The sequence below is a fragment of the Camellia sinensis genome, chromosome 15 (assembly GCF_055761805.1).
Source record: "Camellia sinensis isolate YWXY chromosome 15, ASM5576180v1, whole genome shotgun sequence".
In the NCBI taxonomy this organism is placed as follows: Eukaryota; Viridiplantae; Streptophyta; class Magnoliopsida; order Ericales; family Theaceae; genus Camellia; species Camellia sinensis.
The window spans coordinates 134,525,174-134,530,386 of NC_138975.1; the positions used below are offsets into that span (position 1 = coordinate 134,525,174).

A 5,213-nucleotide genomic window follows, 5' to 3' on the forward strand; every position below is an offset into this window, starting at 1 on the left:
TTGAAAAACTCTATTTGGATTTGGTCCTTGTGGCTACATTGGCATTGCTTGAACTAACACCAATGTGGTTTGAACTCCATATTTTGCAAGGCTACCATCTTCTTGGTTTGCTATTTATTTATTTTATTTTATTGTTTATATGCTTGAACTAAAACATTTGGTTTTACTCCATCGAAGAAAAATGTTGTAAGAGGGATTCCAGGTTCTAGAACATTGCAAGGCATCTTGCTTTATCATTTTTTGTTATAAAGAATATATCATAGCATTATAGAAGATTTGATTAAGAATGATAGGTTGTTGGACTGACTCAAGCAACTTCTCCGTTAGCTTGTTCAGAAGGGCTTTAATGAAATAATTCTTTGATTTAATTAATTGTTTAACTGTTGAAACTGGTGTATGCTTTTTTCCTTTAATTCCTTAAATGGGATTGATCAATGGAATATTAAAATTGTTCTTTCTTCCTCCTAATTGCATTATGTTTCTTATTTTATTTTACGTTACAATGGGATCTAGACCTTCCAATATCAATTGAAGGTTATTGATCATGGCTTGCCATATGAAAGTGTTCCATGGGAACTAATTTTAATTTATTTATTTTTTCAGTAGATGGCTTTCGAAGCTTATATTTGCCTTAACATTTGTATGGGTGCTTTTAAGTTTTCCATTGTCCCATGTTTCCATGTTGATGCTAGAGACACGAATGTTGCAGTACCCCTGACATAAACAAACACACACCATCCCCATTATTTTTGTTGCTCTCTCTTGTTGAACCTATCATAAACACCACTATCCAAATTGGGAATAACAATAGTTGGCACCCTTTACTATTTTGGGAAGATTTTAAATTTTCCAAAGTGTCATCCCAAGGAACAGAGTGTCCACATAATTACATATAGAACATTGACTATATAAAATAGATGATCATATAAGATAGAGAGGTTTTGGTTTTGATTTTTATTTTTATTCAAGTGCTAATTGTTGGTGGAGTTTTATGGCAAGTGTTTCTCTTGAGAATAGTACATGTGGTTTTGTAATTTTATCAACTTGGTAGTGTCTGTAAATTTTTTTTTTTTTGATATATAGTAGTGTCTGTAAATTTTGGGTGATTGATAGAATATTTTGATGTACTTTAAGAACAACATCATATTTTTTTTTTCCTTAAACCTGCATTGATTTTTCTACTTTTGGAACCGTTCCTAAATTCTATGTTTCAAGTTTATTTTCTAGAAATCCAAACCTCAACTTCAATATCATGTTTCCAATCTTTTTGGTTCATGCTTATTTTAATGATTTTGCAAATGGATAGTCTATTATGGTTTTGTTTTTGTTCAAGTGTTCTATGGCCAAAAAAGATTCATGTAGCCAGCGTCACTTGTTTTAGACACAAGGCTTAGTTTGATTTGGATTGTTTTTTATTTTATTTTATATTTTATCCCATTTCAGGTTTGCTTGTAATCGTGTATTTTGTTAATTCTATTGTTCCTCATCAACAACAAAACCCTAGAGAGCACTTCTTTACGTGATCTATTCCAAATGTGTCATTATAATTTGTCTACAATCACCACGTATTATAGGTACGTTTATCCTAGATAGTGAGAATGGTTACTTTGGGGTCTAGCTCATGCTTGTTTCTAATTGTTTTACTAAATCATCTAATGATTCTCAATCATATTTTGTTTCATAGTTCTAAACCTTATTTTATTTCTCACACACATTAGTTCATGCCTTATCCCAATAGCCAGGGCTACTATTTTCATGTCAACTCGAAATAAGTGAAGGACTTTCCATATAGTTGTTTGGATGTGGGAGAAGATGGGAGTAAAGCTTGTTCAGGAGGAGTTAAACTTGAGCCCACAAATTTTATGTAAAATAAAGAAACATTTGTAGTTTATTTCAATAAAATTGTTTTGTTGCAGTTAAAAAAAAAAAGAAATATTTATAGTGATTGTTATCCTTTCTTGCACTGGACGTCAGACTATCAAGGCAAATTTTTATTTCTATGCAAATTTCTTGGCTTTTCTGTTAGTTTGTTATGCTGTGTCATTAATTGATTTGGACTTGTAATAACAGATGCTATGTTTAATGAGTCTAGGAAAAACTAAAATTGTAATGCAATTCTTTTTTGTAAGGTGGTTGATATTTTTTTTCGCTGTGCATGTTCAGACCCTTGCTGCAACCAATATGAGCGATGAAGAACTCACGGAAAGCGTACAGAAGCTACTTATTGTTATGCAAAGACTAGACCAGAAAATAGCTCCTATGTTGGAAGCAGATAGAGAGCACTTCAACAGAAACATCAGCATACCTGCAATTTAATGGAATATCAGCATACCAGGTGTGCTGATGGAGAGTGGTGGTTGTCTCTGCTTAAGCTAAGCATGGGGTATTTTTTTTGACATTCTTAAAAAAAAAAAATTCTTCTTTTTTATCGCATGTTAATGGCAATGTGGTGGGAAGTAGATTCCCAATACCATCAGAATGGTGTATTTATTTGTGGAAATGAAGTAATCTATGGTTCCTCTGCCATCTAGCTCTTGATCTAAATAATACACAGCTTGTCTGTAACATTTGTATACCACACAATTGCTAGCCATCTGGTTACATAGTTTTGGTTGAGCACTAACCAAGAATCAAAAGTAGAGATGGGGAAGACAAGATGTAAAAAGGCAGAAGCAGTCCAAGAAGAAATGGAGGGGTGATTATTGCATGCATACAGCACTTACAGATACAGAGCAATTCTCAGATGCAGAACAATTTGTTGAAAAACTCAAACTGACAAAAACAAGAAGAAGAAAAGGAAAACAATTTGATCATGAAGGTTGTGATTGGGACTGGGTGGTATGGGTTTAACTTTTTAGGGCTTGATGGTTGATGAAGTTTCTTTTGGAAACCAAAAAAAAAAAAAAAAAAGAAGAAAATTCTCTGTAACTTACTTTTCTTATGAAAATTGATTTGAGTTCTATTAACCAATAATGAGCTTAAAAATGATTCAATGTGTTCAAAGTATTATTATGATGTGTATTGGTACTCTTAATCAATAAAAGAGACAAAACACAAATATTTATAGACAAGCTCAAAACTACGAAAATGTTATTTTATTAAATCGATGAACTAAACACATTTTTTTAGTGTTATTTTATTAAAATTTTTTATACAAAATATTGTACCAAAATAATGTGACAACGTTAATTGTGTAATTGAAGACATCTTAACAATATATCTGATCTAAAGTGATAAGCTCAAAACTTAACAAGTCATTATATATAATTTTTTTTACATAAATTTTCTGTTTTGAATTGCTACTTTTGATTAAATTAATAAAGTTTTCTACATCAACTAGGTGCATCTCCTTTTATTGTATGTTTTGTTCACACACATGATTAGATATGTGAACAAAATAATTTTCCTCTCTTAAATATTGCATACATAATTGTGAGCTATAGTGAGAAAACAAAGAATGCTTGACCAAAAATATAATAAAAAATCAATTTGTTTGGTTTTGAGTTTTTAAATTAGTGATTTTTATTTTTACATTTTAGTCCCAAAAAAATTAGATGGTCCAAACCTAAATGCACATAAAAAAGGAAATATTTGTAGAGAAATAACAAAAAAAATTCAATAAATGCATAAAAATACGAAAATGTATTGAATTTTTATATTTAGTTAATTTTTTAAGATTGTAAAAAGAATATAGAAAGGAAAAAATTTCAATAAATACATAAAAATATGAAAATGTACTGAATTTTTATTTTGTGTATTTAGTTAATTTTTTTAAAGATTTTAAATAGAATATATAAAAAAATATAGAGAGTTTTGGAAAATGTATTTAAAAAAGTGATAAGCTAAAATAAAAAAAAGCATAGAGATGCTCTTACATAACGCATAATTGTACTGAAAACAAACAATTGACATGCGTTAGGTTCATTTAATTTATTTAATGTTTTCATCTTAAACATAAAACAATCCACTTAGCAACATCAGATTTCGAACCAACATAAAAAAACAAAAACAAAAACAACAAAAAGAAAAGAGAAAGATATCATAACTCATGTCTAACTAAAACAAAACCCTCAAGGGTTGGCCTATTAGTGGAGGCTTGGGACTTAGGAGTTTGCTCCTCTTTAGGTCTCAGGTTCAAAACCTCTTAGGTGCTATCAATTTTAGCTTTGCTCTAACTTTAAATGGGCTCCCGGTAGTGGACGGTGGGATTGGTCCCACAGGGATTAGTCCCATACAGAGCTTTAGCTTTGCTCTACCTTTAAATGGGCCCCCACTAGTGGACGGTGGACGGTGGGATATACGGAGCTTTAGCTTTGCTCTTGTTTTAAATGGGCCCCCGCTAGTGGACGGTGGACAGTGGGATATACGGAGCTTTAGCTTTGCTCTTACTTTAAATGGGCCTCCGCTAGTGGACGGTGGGATTGGACTAGTGGACGGTGGGATATACGGAGCTTTAGCTTTGCTCTTGCTTTAAATGAGCCCCGCTAGTGGACTGTGGACGGTGGGATATACGGAGCTTTAGCTTTGCTCTTGCTTTAAATGGGCCCTCGCTAATGGACGGTGGGATTAGTCCATACGGAGCTTTAGCTTTGCTCTGGCTTTAAATGTGGATTAGTTAAATGGCCCCCCGCTAGTCCCCGCTAGTGGACGGTGGGATTGATCCTTTAGAGATTAGTCGAGGTCCGCACAAACTGATCCGGACACCCTGAGTTATCAAAAAAAAAAAATGTCTAACTAAAACAAATAACCCAATATACTACACAATAAACATCTTACTTTTTCAATTTTAAACAAAAAATTAGTCCCATTCTATTAACCTCCTTACTAATCAAGGGATTCTTTTAATTTTAATTTATATTCTAATAAAAACTTTTTATTTCTTAAAAAGTTTTTAATCCTTCACATCTGAATAACAAATTCCAAAAAGAAAAAAAGCATGTATTCGTGTAATTTATAAGGGAAATTATTGTTCAATGTAGTTTTTAAATAGTTATTATGTGAAAAAGTTTATAATATTAATTATTAATATTTATAATATATATTTTTTGTAAATAATTTGTAGTGTAATATATATCCAAAGTCAATTAAAAATTGCAAAGACTTTTTATTTATTATTTGTGGTGCTCCCCTCCATTTTTCCGTTTTTATTTTTCTCTAAGATTATTATACATATTTTAAAACAGAGTGTATAATTTTTTATTTTTTTTTCTTTT

The 5,213-nt window shown here is 31.3% G+C and overlaps 1 long non-coding RNA gene across 1 annotated transcript; it reads left to right on the plus strand.

The window, feature by feature from the left end:
• Positions 1-1,180: 1,180 nt before the first annotated feature.
• On the plus strand, positions 1,181-2,918 carry LOC145813644 (uncharacterized). The gene is made up of 2 exons (XR_014356837.1): positions 1,181-1,574; positions 2,164-2,918. It is a non-coding gene; the product is annotated as an uncharacterized LOC145813644 (long non-coding RNA).
• The last annotated feature ends 2,295 nt before the right edge of the window (positions 2,919-5,213 follow it).